The sequence below is a fragment of the Nannospalax galili genome, unplaced genomic scaffold, assembly GCF_000622305.1.
Source record: "Nannospalax galili isolate Female #2095 unplaced genomic scaffold, S.galili_v1.0 scaffold698, whole genome shotgun sequence".
Lineage (NCBI taxonomy): Eukaryota > Metazoa > Chordata > Mammalia > Rodentia > Spalacidae > Nannospalax > Nannospalax galili.
Genome location: NW_008341886.1, coordinates 2,330,928 through 2,345,524, shown reverse-complemented (window position 1 = coordinate 2,345,524; position 14,597 = coordinate 2,330,928).

Below are 14,597 nucleotides of genomic sequence, written 5' to 3'. Positions count from 1 at the left end.
CAAGATAGTGCAAGGGTCTTATTTTTCATCCTATTGACTTTAATTAGGCTCAAAAATCTGATGATTTATTGCTATTATCAGTGTTGTTTTTTAAAAGCCAATATTCTTAACAGTTATGCTCACCCATATTTTAAAGAGCAGATACAGGCATATTTTTTTGGTGTGACAGTTCCTAGCACCAAGACAACAGTCTGGTAACACTAAGATACAGTACAGCAATAACACATGAAAGGTTCTTTATAAAATGCCACTTTCAGAAATTCACGGAGTATTTTAAAATGAGCCAAAGTTTTCAGACTATGGCGAAAGTAAAAAGTCGTTGAAAATAATGCACTTCAGACTGACTTGGTGGATGTAAATGAATGAAATGTAAAATGTGGTCATTTGCCCTGTTCTCAAAGGGACTAAGATCTATTTGTTATTTTCATGAAAATTCTTGGTGTTTGCTTGGATTTCTGGTTTACACCGTAATACGTGTGCAAAGGATACCTTTTAGAAACAAAGCAAAGGCCAGTATGTAAAAGGTGCAGTGATAAAGGTGGAGAAAGTCACCCAGTTTTTAAACCCTTTCTTTTCCCCAGAACTCTAAATTTTAGAGTTCATGAAACTACAGGAATTGTGGCTGCACCAAAAAGACCTCTTCTGCCAGGGAGAACCTGGCCTTTGCAGCTGGCCCTTCGGTTTTGTAAGACAGCAGGGCAAGTGAAGGACATGATCAGGTCTTGGAAGACATCATTAAAATGTTTGAAATAACTCTTGAAACACAGCAGATTGGTGTCATGTGGCTGATTTCTTTGTTTTGGCTGCTCCGAGTTTAGTGCTTGGTTGGTTCCTTGCCTGGCTTTGAAAGTGCCAAGTGAAACAATAGGTCATTGACTGGTCTTACTTCCCTCTTTTTTGTCTTTTTTTTCTTTATGTGTTTTCTGAGAACTCCATCTGTTCTTAATGTTTGCGTACATAGAGTCTTTGGAAACAGACTTAAAGTGTGACCACTTGACAGCATCATGTCTTCCAAAATGAGGCCATTGAAAATGGTCACCTGTCACCAAACATTCCAAGCTTGTGTGGGACACTATGCTAAAAATACTGGCAATGTTTGCTGACTCAAGATGCTGTATAATTCGAATTCCAGGGCCATCAGTGTGGAACTGGCTGTGTGATACCATTCCTGGGACACCAGCCCCAGATCAGGGCACTGATGACAGATCAAAGTAACCGTGCTACCAAAGTCAAATTCGATGAACCAGTGAGTTTATTGGGTTACTTACAGGAGCATTGATAATCAAAGGTAGCTGCCATCAGCAAACTCCTACCCCAGCACAGGCTCAGCCCACCCTTCAAAGATCTTAGTTGTGGAGAATGGTCAGAGAAAGACTTTCTGCACAGCCGTCAGATAAGTTTTCCTACCTCTAGCCTGACTTTAGAGTTATATAGAAAGGAATTTTTATGGAATAAGTACTGATATCTAGGTTATACCTCAAACTTACTCGGACTGGAAAATTGGAGGTTCTAACATTTGGGCAGGGTGGAGAGCTATGATTTTTTTTTTTTTTTTAATTTCCAGGAGAAATATCTCCAGCAGAAGGAGCTTATGATACCACTATGTCATCAAAATCCTTTAGACCTTCGTTGGCAGTTTTCACCAGGAGATGAGTCAGGGCTTAGGACAGGCAGGTTGATCTTGATGAAAACTGACCAGGAAAAAATCTGGAAAATACCAGTGACTCTGATGTAAGAAGGCCGAGAAAACCCAGGTGAAAGTCAGGCTGAAGACAAAGACTATTGTTTTAAAAAGAGAGCAAGAGGAAATGCATGAAGACAGTTTTTTTTTTTTTTTTTTTCAGTTTTTTTAGGGCTGGTTGATTTCTGCACAGGAAATATACGAGAGAATGAGGAAGGGCCAATTAAGCTGCATCTAGTCTGGGGTCAAATTCATTTTTGAGGGCTGCAAAAGGCCTGGCCAAATAGTTACTCTGGTAATTTATTTGGCTGTGGGTGTACCACCCGGAGAAAATGTTCCAGCGTCTTTTTGTTTCCCGGGGAAAAATAGTCATCATCAGTGCATTATAACCTTGGGGCAAGAAGGAGATTTCTTTTTTCTTTTCGAATATGGTCCTCAGTTCCACAGTTCTGTGTGGCTGAATCAACTCTTCTATGGGTAATTCGATGCAGATTGGCAACTTATTTCACAAAATTTAACAGTGCTCCTTTGTAACACCAGGCTGAAAAGAGGGTGTCTGTGGATCCTGGTAATAGCAGCAAAATCACAAAAAGCAGTCATAAGCAGCATGAAGCAAAAGGCTTCATCAAAGAGTTTCTACTCTCCTGATGAGAAATCCTAGAAAATCAGGGCTGAACTTTTCAATAATGTGATTGTTGGTAGATACATTTTCTTTTTTTCTTTTTAAAAATATTTTATTCCTATTTTTATTTTATGTGTATGAGTGTATTGCCTACATGTAAGTGTACCTGTATCATGCAATGCCCATGGGGGTCAGAAGAGAGCATTGGATTCCCCTCGAACTGGAGTTACAGATGGTTGTAACCATGTGTAGCCGCCATGTGGGTGCTGGGAATCGAACCCGGGTCCTCTATAAGAGCAGTCAGTGCTCTTAACTGCTGAGCCATCTCTCTAGCCCCACATTTTCTTCCCATTAATACCAGGTCTATTAGTTGTTGATTTCAGCTTACTTTTTTCTATTGATTTTTAAAATATATATAGAGAGTCAAGGACAACTAACAGTAGTTTAAAGATAATTTTTAAAAATTATCACCTCTGAAATAAAAATGTCTCTATTGTGACAGGGTCACATATTAGGAGAAATAAGTCTGCTCTTCAAGGTCTTACTGACGGCTTGCTTCCATGTTCGGGATGATGCCCAAAGCTGGGACCTACACTTTTGACTGACACCCCCCGACCCCCGTTCTCAGGTTGCAGCTGCTGCTGTTGCATCCTCTGTCTTTGCCCTTCATCTTCATATCTCCCTGCCAATCAATCTTTACCCCAAAGTTTATAAAGAGCAACCCTGGGCTAAATGTCTCCCTTGGTCATAGGATGGAGAGAGCTGGATGGCTCTTTCATGAAGGGTCTCGTCAAAGCACATGGCTGACCTGCTTTCTGTAGTTCCTGACACTTTTCTACACTTCAGCATAAAAGTGAAGCATTCTATCAATGTTAAGCATGTAAATCTAACCAGCTTAGCCATAAAATCTCATCCTGGCAGTAGGAAATCCGTCCTCGGCATATGTGTCCATCCATTTCCCCTTGACCATCACAGGGGGAAGCTCTTTCTTGCTGATGCAGCCTTTTCATTGATAGTTGGACAGTTCTTCCTAAGACAGCAATCAGAATTCTAGAATAACAGGATCATCTCAAAGTTTTCAGACTCCTGTAGACCTTCATTCTGATAACCTAATACCAGCTGGTGCATGGAAAATGGCGGATGATGTCATAAGCAGGCATATGGAGTTAGAAGTAAGATGTGAAGGCCAATTTTGGTAGTGCAGACCTGTAATCCCTGAATTCAAGAGGCTGAGATAGGAGAAAGCAGCCTGGGCTATATAACAAGACCCAGTGCCAGTAACAATCGTAATAAAGATGTGAGAGAAGAAATGAAAGAACAAGAGACCACTGGGACTTCCAGGCCAGGGACCACGTTCCTCTAGAGATGCCAGATGCAATCTTGAACTCTTGTGTTTGTGTCCTTGAAAATGTAGAATTGTGTTAAAAAATAAAGCAAGGCTGGGTGTGGTGGCGCACACCTTTAATCCCAGGACTCGGCAGGCAGAGACAGGCGGATCTCTGAGAGTTCAAGGCCAGCCTGGTCTACATAGTGAGTTCCAGGACACCTGGGGCTACAGGGAGACCCTGTCTCAAAAAGACCAAAATAAATAAATAAATAAATAAATAAATAAATAAAGCAAAAATTCACCTTCAGAAGAATTCTGCTTTAATCCTGTGGATCACAGCAACCACAGGTCAAATATATTCCAAGCGACTGAAGCAAATAGAGACCAAATATTTAAAAGAACAATGAATGCTTTAAAGATACTGAGTCTATTTACTAATATGAACATTAATGATCAAAGTGGAAATTTTTACAATATTATTTTATTTTTATTTGTAAGAGTTACTGTGGCACTTTCTTTACATCTTAAAACATTTGCAGTTTTAAGAAGAAAATGAAAATTTCTCAATTTTCTTATGGTATAGCCTGTGGTAGTGTAATGGTGTCCCGAGTCTATGATAGTGCAGTTGTCTTCCTTAAGTCTATGGTAGTATACTGATCTTCCCTGCTCCCTGTTTGGTTTTGATTTTTTTTAGTTCTTTGAGACAGAATCTCACCACGTAGTCCAGGCTGGTCTTGATTCCAAAATCCTCCTGTCTTAGCCTCCCCAATAAGGCATAATGTGGTACAATGCCTGGGTTTCAAGTCTTTATATGTAATCACAGTAGGTTAGTTCATCACGTGCAGTCTGCTCACCTTTTCCATCCCTGTGTACGCTGTCTGTTTCTGAGATTGGTGATAAGTACCTCTCACTGTGGTTGCAAATTTACCTGTTTCTACACATAGGTCTAACCCACTTTTCCTTTATATGTATATTTTTTACTTATTATTTTTACGTTATGTGTATGAGTGTATTGCCTGCATGTATATGAGTGCACCCGTGTCGTGCAATGACGCGGAGGTCAGAAGAGGGCTTCGGATTCCCCTGGAACTGGAGTTAAGGACGGTTCATAGCCGCCATGTGGGTGCCGGGAATCGAAGCTGGGTCCTCTGCAAGTGCAGTCAGTGCTCTTAACCACTGAGCCATCTCTCCAGCCCCTTCCTTTATATTTTTAAACCGTGTTTTCAGGTATGTGCCATTCCTATAAAAATATAATAATTTTATTTTATATAAATTTCCTAGTGTCCTGACAAATCTATTTCTAATCATAAAATGTTTCTCTTTACCTCTAGTAATGCATCATGCCTAATCAGTTTACCTTCACCAGCTTCCTTTTGGTCAGATTTCTGTTTTGTTTTGAGATAGTGGCTTGTTATGCTGACAGGGCTGATTTTGACTTCCCAAGCCAAATGATCTTCCTGCCTTTAGCTTCCTGGGTGTTGGGACTATAGATGACTATCTTGACCAGTGGTTCAGCATTTCATGACATTTTTTCTCATCTTTTCTAATAATTGCTACATTTTCCTCATTTTTCAAGTAAATCTTATATAGTCAGCATAGAATTAAATGTAGTTGTCTTTTTAATTCAGTCTTATAATATTTGTATTTTCATTGAAGTGCTTTACTGTGGTATAATTACTAACATATTTGAATGTGTAGTTACTACAGCCTACTTGGTTTTACTTTAGTCTTATGTTTCTTTTCCCAAATTCCAAATTCTTTCGGAATTTTCAAGGTTTGTTTTCGTTATCCATCACAAATTTTCTAGTGATCTATTTCCTATTCTTATCAGAATAAAATATAAGATTACAAAGGGCACCGTGAATGTCCTCAGCTCAGATATAACTTAGTAGTACCAAGTTGTTACTTAAGTGTTGCACTGGTCCATTTCCTGAGTGGTGAAAGCGTGTAAGAAAACTTTTAACACAGGAGTCCTGTCCAGGGACCCACACTCTGCAGACTGTTATTCTCTATACTTTGGCCATTTGTGACCTTTTGTATTCATCACCCTCTGTTGTAGGAGGAAGCTTTGCTGATGAATTGAGAGATGAACTAGTATTCTCTCTACTCCTTGTTCCACTATGTTCTGTGAACCTTAGGTATAGAGGTTCCATTGTTGATGTGTCACTTAGGGCCAAACATCTCACTATTGGTAGCTGATTTCTGCTGGGTGAGGAAGAGTGATCTTCTTTAAGGGAGTGACTCTAGATAGGCTGACCAGATGCCAGTGGATAAACCTGCACAGAGGGATGTCTGGGTGCACTAACTTGACTCAATAGACCTTAACAAATATGAAAGAATGCATGAAATTTGGTGGGGGAGAGGGGAGTATAGAAAGATGTGGATGGGGAGGGGGTATAAAGACGATTAAGATGTTTTATATAAAATGTTTGTATTAGTCATTTTTCTGTTGCTGTGATAGAAACAATGATCAAGGCAATAGGAGGAAGCGTTTATTTGAGCTTACTGTTCCAGGGGAATTACAGTCCATCATGGCAGGGAGGCATGGTAGTTGGAGGTGGCTGGAGCAGGAGCAGCAGAAGCTAAGCTCCCACATCATCATGCAGGCACAGGAAGCAAGAGAGCAACTGTAGATCTGGCAAGGCTTAAGAACTCTCTAAGCCCACCCCCAGTGACATGCTTCCTCCAGGATAGCCACACCTTCTAAAACCTCCCAAAACAGCGCCATCATCTGGGGACAAAATGTCCAAATGCTTGGAGCGTATGGGGGACATTTTCATTCAAATCATCACAATGTTCAAAAATTCAATAAAATGTACATTAAAAAGAAGCATTTTGATTATATTGTCCACAGACTAATTTGTCCACAGATTAATTTTCTCTACTCTGAGAATTTTATTCACGCATATGCGGCTTGATCCTCATTCTATACTCTCCAATTACTCCCTGTCCTTCCCACCCTGTTCCCTCCCAATTTCATGTGCTCTTTTTAACACCCACTGCCTCCGCTTAGCTATACCTGATGTACACAGTGTACTACATTGTGGGCAGCCTATCCGAAGTTTTATCCCTGAAGAAAACTGACTCTCCCTGCCCTAGAAGCCATTAATTGCTGGTAGCTCCTCAGCTGTGGGTGGGACTTTGTGACATGTCCCCCATTTTGTCTGGTTTGAGCTTATGAAAGTCTTGTGCATGCAGTCATAGCCACCATGAGTTCATGTGCAAAACTGCCTTGTCTTATCCCTAAAGCACTGTTTCCTTGTGTTCATCTGCAGCCCAAGGCTCTTACAATCTTTCTGTCCTCTCTTCTGCAATGACCCTTGAGCCTCAGGAGAAGGGTGTGGTATAGATGTTCCATTTAGAGCTGAGGACTCCACGTAGACTACATCTTTATTTCTTCACCATAAATTTTAATTCTGTGTATTTCAAATGTTATGAGACATTGTTATTTTGTGCATCATTGAAACTTATTTGTAACCTTTATATAAGTTTGCCTTTTATTTCCTCCTAGAATGTCTGAGTTGGGGGCTAAGATTATATTTCTTCTACTTGAAAAATATCTTTTTATTTTAGTAAAGTATGTTTTTGTTGGTGAAATAATTTTTATTTTACCCCAAATTTTAATAGACATTCTCCTTGATATTGTACTTTACTTTGGTAATTATTTGCTTTTATTATTTTAATTATGTAACCACATATTTTACTTTAGCTGATTCCATTAAATCAATTGTCGATCTTGTTGCTTTCAGAATGCAATATTCCTTCCCATCCCCTGGCAGTTTTAAAAGTTTATCACTGTCTTTAATTTCAAGATATGATGTGTTGGATTAGCCAACTTTTCATCATTATAAAGGAATACTTGGGCTGAAGAGATGGCTCATCAGTCAAGTGCTTGTCACACAGTCATAAGGACCTGAGTCAATGATCCCCAGGCCCCACGTCAAAAACTGCATATGGTGGCATGCGCTTATAGTCCCAGCACCAGGGAGACAGAGACAGGTGGATCTATGGAGCTCTCTGGCCAACAAGTGCAGCCTGATCTGTGAACCCCAGTCTCAGTGGAAGACTGTCTCAAAAACCCCAAGGTATTGGTACTGGAGAGATGGCTCCGTGGTTAAGAGCACAGGTGGCTCTTGCAGAGGACATGGGTTCAATTCCCAGTACACACACGGCAGCTAAAAACCATCTGGTAACTCCAGTTCCAGGAGAATGCAACACCTTCTGCTAACCTTCACAGGCACCACACGACATGGGTGTACATGCAGGCAGTACACTCATACACTAAAATGAAAAGAAAAACAAAAAACCCAAGGTGGACAGCTCTTGAGAATTGACACCTGAGGTTGATGTCTGGCTTCCCATAAGCACATACACACATCCCTACACATACGTATACCCCCCCACGCACACTATTGTGGAACACTGTCCTCCTGGCATGACATGGTCATTGCTCTTGTGCACGCTCAGCAATTGAGACCTTCATAATAATGGTCCATTAATTTTATCTCATGGAGGGGGAAGAAGCTCAGCAGACCCAGCCTCTCTAAGGATTTGAGGCAGTTAGCGGCTGTTGAGGAGAGTTTTTCCTTCAGCAGTGTAGCTGTCTGTAAGTTCCCCCCACTCCTGTAAGTAGCCCCCTCACCAACCCTCCTGCAAGTGACACTAATTAAACTCATAATTTAACCACAAGAATTGAGTGGAGTAGTTGTTGGTGCCCCATCTTAGATGAGTAAACGTTTGTTTGTGTCCCGAGGAAGAGTTCACAGAACGTTTCCCCACATTTTTGGTCGGCATATCTCATTTTCAGAGAGTGCTTTGAGCAAAAAGTTGCATGTCCTATTGTGGTTAGTTTGTTTACTTTTCTTCTCTGCAGGAATGATCCTGACATTTCAAGTCCAGAGGGCACTCCTGGCCTGTATGTCTAATCTTTCTCTGACATAAAAATATCAGCCATTGGCTTTTTAAAAAAATTTTTGTTGGCATATTTATTTGGATAAGATTAAGATTTTTGTGTTTGTGAGAAAGCTTTATGATAACCATTTGTATTATTTTTTATCATTTTTATTTTATGTGTATGAGTATATTGTTGTGCAATGCCTGTGGAGGTCAGAAGAGGGCATCAGATCCCCTGTAACTGTAGTTAACAGATGGTTACTAGCTGCTGTGTGGGTGCTGGGAAGCAAACCTGGGTCTTCTGGAAGAGCAGTTAGTGCTCTTAATCTCTGATTCATCCCTCTAGCCCCTTGATATAATTTAAAATAGGGAAAAAACCTCATAAAAATAAAATAATAAAAAATATAAATTAACTTTTTATTTGTATTTCCAGTAATGTAGGTGTCCATGAAAAAAGCCATCATAAAAATTAGTAATTGCTTTCCCTTTAATATCCAAGAATATAGATGCCACTTTTCAGGGCAGCCTGAAAACGACAACTCTAGTAATTAAAAACTACAACTCTAACAACTTCTATATTAAGAGAGACTTCCTTTGGTCCAGATTCCTACTAATAATACTTTTCCTTGTTTTAATAATTTTCAGTTGTGATATTTGTCTCTGCTGCTGGTCATGAATCCATCATGATTAAATGTGCATATTGGCTTCCAGTGCACCAAACACACTGCTCACTGCTGAGTACAGTCTACAGAGTCACAAAGCTTGATTGTCTACATGCCCTGCCTGTCACACACAGAGGTAGAATAGCCCAGGTCAGGGAAGAACGGAGAGTGACTGGCCACTGGTTATGCACTGGCCAGCAAAACAGACTCGGGTCAGTGCTGAGTCATCTCAGCTCTGCCTCTGTCTCCTGATTTCTTGTCTTTTTTGATTGTGAGGTTGAACCTTTAATGGCTGCTCCAGCTCTCCAGCTCTGTCCCCTGATTTCTATATTCTGGCCACCCTAATTCCAGGATAACATCCACCTGGATCTTTAACTTAATTACATCTGCCAGAACTCTACCTTGATTTCAGAATTCTGTCCTCCAGGATTTTCAGATGCTGGGTATTTGTTTTGATGCTGCCTCATTCGCAGACTGCCAGAAACAAATATGCTCACACTTCTCATTTTCTGAGACTGACTTCGTTATTTTCCTTGTCTAACTCTCTGTGTAGGCAGGGATGTGATTTTTCACTTCTACATACCATTTAGTCATCCGAGCTTATTTCACTGATGTGGTGACACGTCACTGCTGACACTAAGCCAAGAACGTGCCAGGTGCCGTTCCATCAGCTGTCACTTGAGTGTGTAATCCCCACATCTCCACTGGAATGAGGGAAGGAGGAGACTAACTAGGCAAATTTGTACAGAAGTTGTAATTCTGGGGGTTAACAAATTGAATCAGATATGAAATGAGGGAGTTTTACACACAGTTTATGTCATAAATTAAATTTCCAGTAAAAATTTTCAGGCCATCTCTTGTTGCCAATATATTTGCAAGTCAGATGGTCAAGTAATTCAAAAATCAAAATCTTGCTATGATATTTATTGAAAATCAGATGTAGTCAAAACTTGCAGAGGGTTGCAATTGCTTGTAGAATAAATTGCACAGCAAATATATTCCTGGGTATCTCTGAAAACTTCAGTGTGAAGGAACTGTCAGGGAGGTTCAGAGGAAGCAGGTATGGATGCAGGATCTCTTTCTCTCTCTCTGACACATCAAGACATTAGTTCTAAGTCAGAGGTACATATCTCTTCCCATGATAAAACCTCTCAAACATAGTAAAAGTCAATGGATACCATGCATGGTATCTAATACAATTTCAACACATCTGCCAAATTTTATGTGCAGGAAATATAATTCAAAAAGTCTTGCTTAATGATATTTGGATGTGGGATGTTTGGGAGGTAACTGGGGCATGAGGGAGCCCTCGTCAAGAGGTTGATCTGTCATAAGTTAATGGGGTGTTGAGTAAATGGCTTGGTTGTAAAACCATCCCCAGAGGCTCAACAGACCCCGACACTATGCTTGGACTTCTCGGCTTCCATTTCTATTAATTTAATAAAAACAGTATTCTGGCCCAGTCTCAGATAGCTTGTTATAGCAGCAGGAAGACAACTAATTATTTTTTTACATTTGGATTTTAGGAACTTGTGTGCCTGTGTCATGTTCAAATTTCTTTTACCTTGTTTCTAAATTCTGTCAGAACCATGAGTTCCACTGACCAGTGAACCTCCTGAAATTGAGGATCAGGAAGCCTGGGGAGCAGGTGAGACATTCTGGTGCTTGTACCCCACTGAAAGCCCTCTACTGTCTCATCGTTCTTCATTTTTTCCTCACTACATTAGTAAGAAGTGATGATTAAAGGGCTTGTGATGTAGCTCAGTTGGTAGTATGTTTGTCAAGTGTATTGGTCAGGGTTCTCTAGAGCAACACAATAGAGCGAGTGAAGATACATTACAAATGGAATGGTTCAGATTCTCATATGCTATGGGTTGGATCATCCAACAATGGCTGTCTTTACCCTGGAGAGACTGAGAACCTGGTAGATGCTCAATCCAGGGCTCTCCTGGGGAGCCACTGGTCTGCAGTCCACCTTAGAAAGCTGAAGGGACCAAGGATGATGGCAGCAGCAACAATAAAGCAGATGCACTCACAAGCAAGGGCTGAAGGTGAGCAGGCAGAAAGCAACAGATTTTCCTCTGGACCTCCTTTTATCTGGATTTCTGGAAGGTGCCTTCCACATTGGGGATAGTCTTTGTCCCCTTCCTGGAAATTCTTTCACAGACCTATTGATTCCAGATCCAATCAAGTTCGAAATGAAGATTAGCCATCACAACTAGTATGCATGGAAATCCTTGGTTCAATCTGAGCATCTCATGAAGAAGGCATGGAGGTACATACCGGCAATCCCAGCACTCAGAAGGCAGAGGCAGAAAGGTCAGAGTTCAAGGCCAGCCTAGGATACATGAGACCCTATTGTAAAACAGATTAAAGAGCACAACCTAATGTTTCCCAAATAAATACAAAGAAAAAGACCATAACAACTTTGAACAGTTGCCTGTCCTCTGTGCTAGTCTTTCCCATTTAGTTTTTCAAGGTGTGATGAACTCTACATGTTTGCCTAATGTCGGGTCTGGTTACATTCATCCAGTGGTCAATGGTTTGTTTAGGTTGGCATTGCCATCAGTAAGAGGGGTATTGTTGGGTCCTTTCCTCAGTCAATTAAAGACTTTAAAGGCAGGAAAAAATTCAAACCAGCAGAGAACAACAGTCAAACTTTCATTGAATGATAATCACATTCATACACATTAAAAAAAAATCACTCATACATACACACAGATGGTCTCCACAGGTGGAGGGGGGACCCGTAAACTAAAATCCAACGTCCCCTGGGGGAAATCTGAGTTTTAAGGGTTTTAGTGGTTTCCTCTCCCTAATTTTGTATTGGTCAACTTAAACAAAGGAGAGAAGGCTGCTAGGTCACATCTCCAAGCTGAGATAGCCAGGGTTGCATGACTCTAAACGGGTCAGTTGAAGGGGCCTTGTTGAAGCTAAAAAAGGTCTTCTTGCCAGACCAAGAGGAAGCAGGAAGTGAGCCATCTTTATTACTTCTCAGGGACCCTGCTGATTGCTGATTCAGTCCCTTACATGTTCTTCATAACCATTCGAACATGGGCCAGGCCAGGCTTTGCCACCCTCCGTTAGCCTGGCAAATTTCTACTTGCTTCATTTCCTCTGGTGCTAGGATTACTATGTAACATTAAACCCAGAAGGCATCATTTGTCTCTGATTCAGGCTAAGCCAATTGGGAATGCCCCTGACCCCCATTCTCTAGTGCACAGAGATCAGCTGTATCTACCTTACAGCCCTGCCACTCACCCATGTGGCCTCCCTGGCCACACCTCCTGATCCTCTTAGAGCCCATGCCAGGGCTTCCTTCATCCATGGATGTGTTTCCCTGGTGCAGATGGGAAAACACTACACTCATCTTGAGGTGACGGGTGCCCTCTCTGTCATTTGAAGATGGATGTTTTGGGATTTGCATGTTGGTTCTATGGTAAGGTTTACTAGCAACATCTTGACTAAATCTAATTAAAAGAAAATAAGGTGAGAGGACAGAGTTGAAATGAACAATCTTACTATTGCTGCCTGTAAGGCACTGGCATCACTTTCTTTTTATTTCAGATGGACGAGTTAATAAGTTGCAATCTCTAAAAGTGCCTGAAAGAACAGCTCACCTAGCAACTGCTTTGCACGGGTCTCGCGCAGCCCGTCCTGACTCCAGCTGTGCCAGACACTTGCCTAAGCAAGCAGGATGTGTCAAAACTCCCTTCTCTTTCAGGCAACACTTAAAAATAATCTAGATCTCCTTTCCTGTTGTTTTGCACATGATACTTCTTTATGACAACCATTTTCATATTGCACGGTGCAAGTACTGATAAAGTGGCTTTATATTCTAGAATAAATGCTTTTTGAGAGATGGAGATGCATGTGAAAATGTGTCCCACTGTTGGTCTCCTTTACACTGGTGGGTTGTCAATCTTTGGGAAAATTGAAGGAGAATTTGTGTGTAACCCTTGGAAGGCTCCCCCTGGAAGTGTATCCTGAGAACACAGGAGGACATCGGCTCCATGTTAGAGGCTGAACCTGTGTGCTGTTTGCCAGGTAAGGAATGGCTCTCCACATGGGGAATGCTCTCCATCTACTGTTAGAGAAAAAATAACTTGGGATTGTGGACCTGGAGCTCTGGATCAGTAGTAGCACAGCATGTGCCAGGCCTTGAGGTCGGTCCTCAACACTGCAAACATGCAAAAATGTTACTTGGGAAATAAAATATCTTTTGTTCTTTTAAATTCAAAAGCTAATGATATAACTATTAAATTTTAGTTTAGAAAAATGTTTTAATCTAATAGCTTTGATGCTGTCACCCCCCTTTTTTAAATTCTAAGAGTGCTTTTAAACTTTTCCACACACATTATTATTTATTAAACTCTAATCCATGGGCTGGAGAGATGGCTCTGCAGTTAAGAACACTGGCTGCTCTTGCAGAGGACCAGGGTTCAGTTTCTAGCACCCACATGGTGGTTAGCAGCCATCCCTAACTCCAGTTCCAGGAGAGTCCAACACCTTCTGACTTCCATGGGCATTGTATGACACAAGTACACTTGCACACATGCAGGCAAAACATGTATACACTAAAATAAAAAAGCCCATGACCAGATAGATTTACAGCAGAACTCTACCAGACATTTAGAGAAAATGAGTTTCTAGCACCCACATGGTGGTTAGCAGCCATCCCTAACTCCAGTTCCAGGAGAGTCCAACACCTTCTGACTTCCATGGGCATTGTATGACACAAGTACACTTGCACACATGCAGGCAAAACATGTATACACTAAAATAAAAAAGCCCATGACCAGATAGATTTACAGCAGAACTCTACCAGACATTTAGAGAAAATGTGCATCCAATATTACTTAATTTATTCAAAAAGATTCAATAAACATCATTAATCATATAAATGGACTCAAAGACAAAAACCACATTGTCATCTCAATAGAGAAAAGGCTTTTGACAAAATTCAGCTATGTTCAAAGTCCTAAAGGGAATTGTACTAGAGGGAACATACTTCAACATAATTGAAGCTATATACAACAAACCCACAGCTAACATCATTCTAAATGGAGAAAAACTAGAAGCACTCCCATTGAAATCAGGAACCAGACAAGGGTGTCCACTATCTCCACTCCTTTTTAACACAGTGCTTGAGCAATAAGACAAGAGCAGGAAATTAAAGGAGTAATAATTGGAAAAGAAGAGATCAAAGTATCCCTTTTTGATACATCTAAAAGATGCCAAAAATTCCACCAGAAAACTCCTGGAAATTACTAACACATTTAGTAAAGTGGCAGGTTACAAAATTAATCTACAAAAGTTTTCGCCTTTCTATATACCAATAACAAGCAATTTGAGAAAGATCACATGGAAATGCTCCCATTCACAATTGCTGGAAAAAAATATCTTGGAATA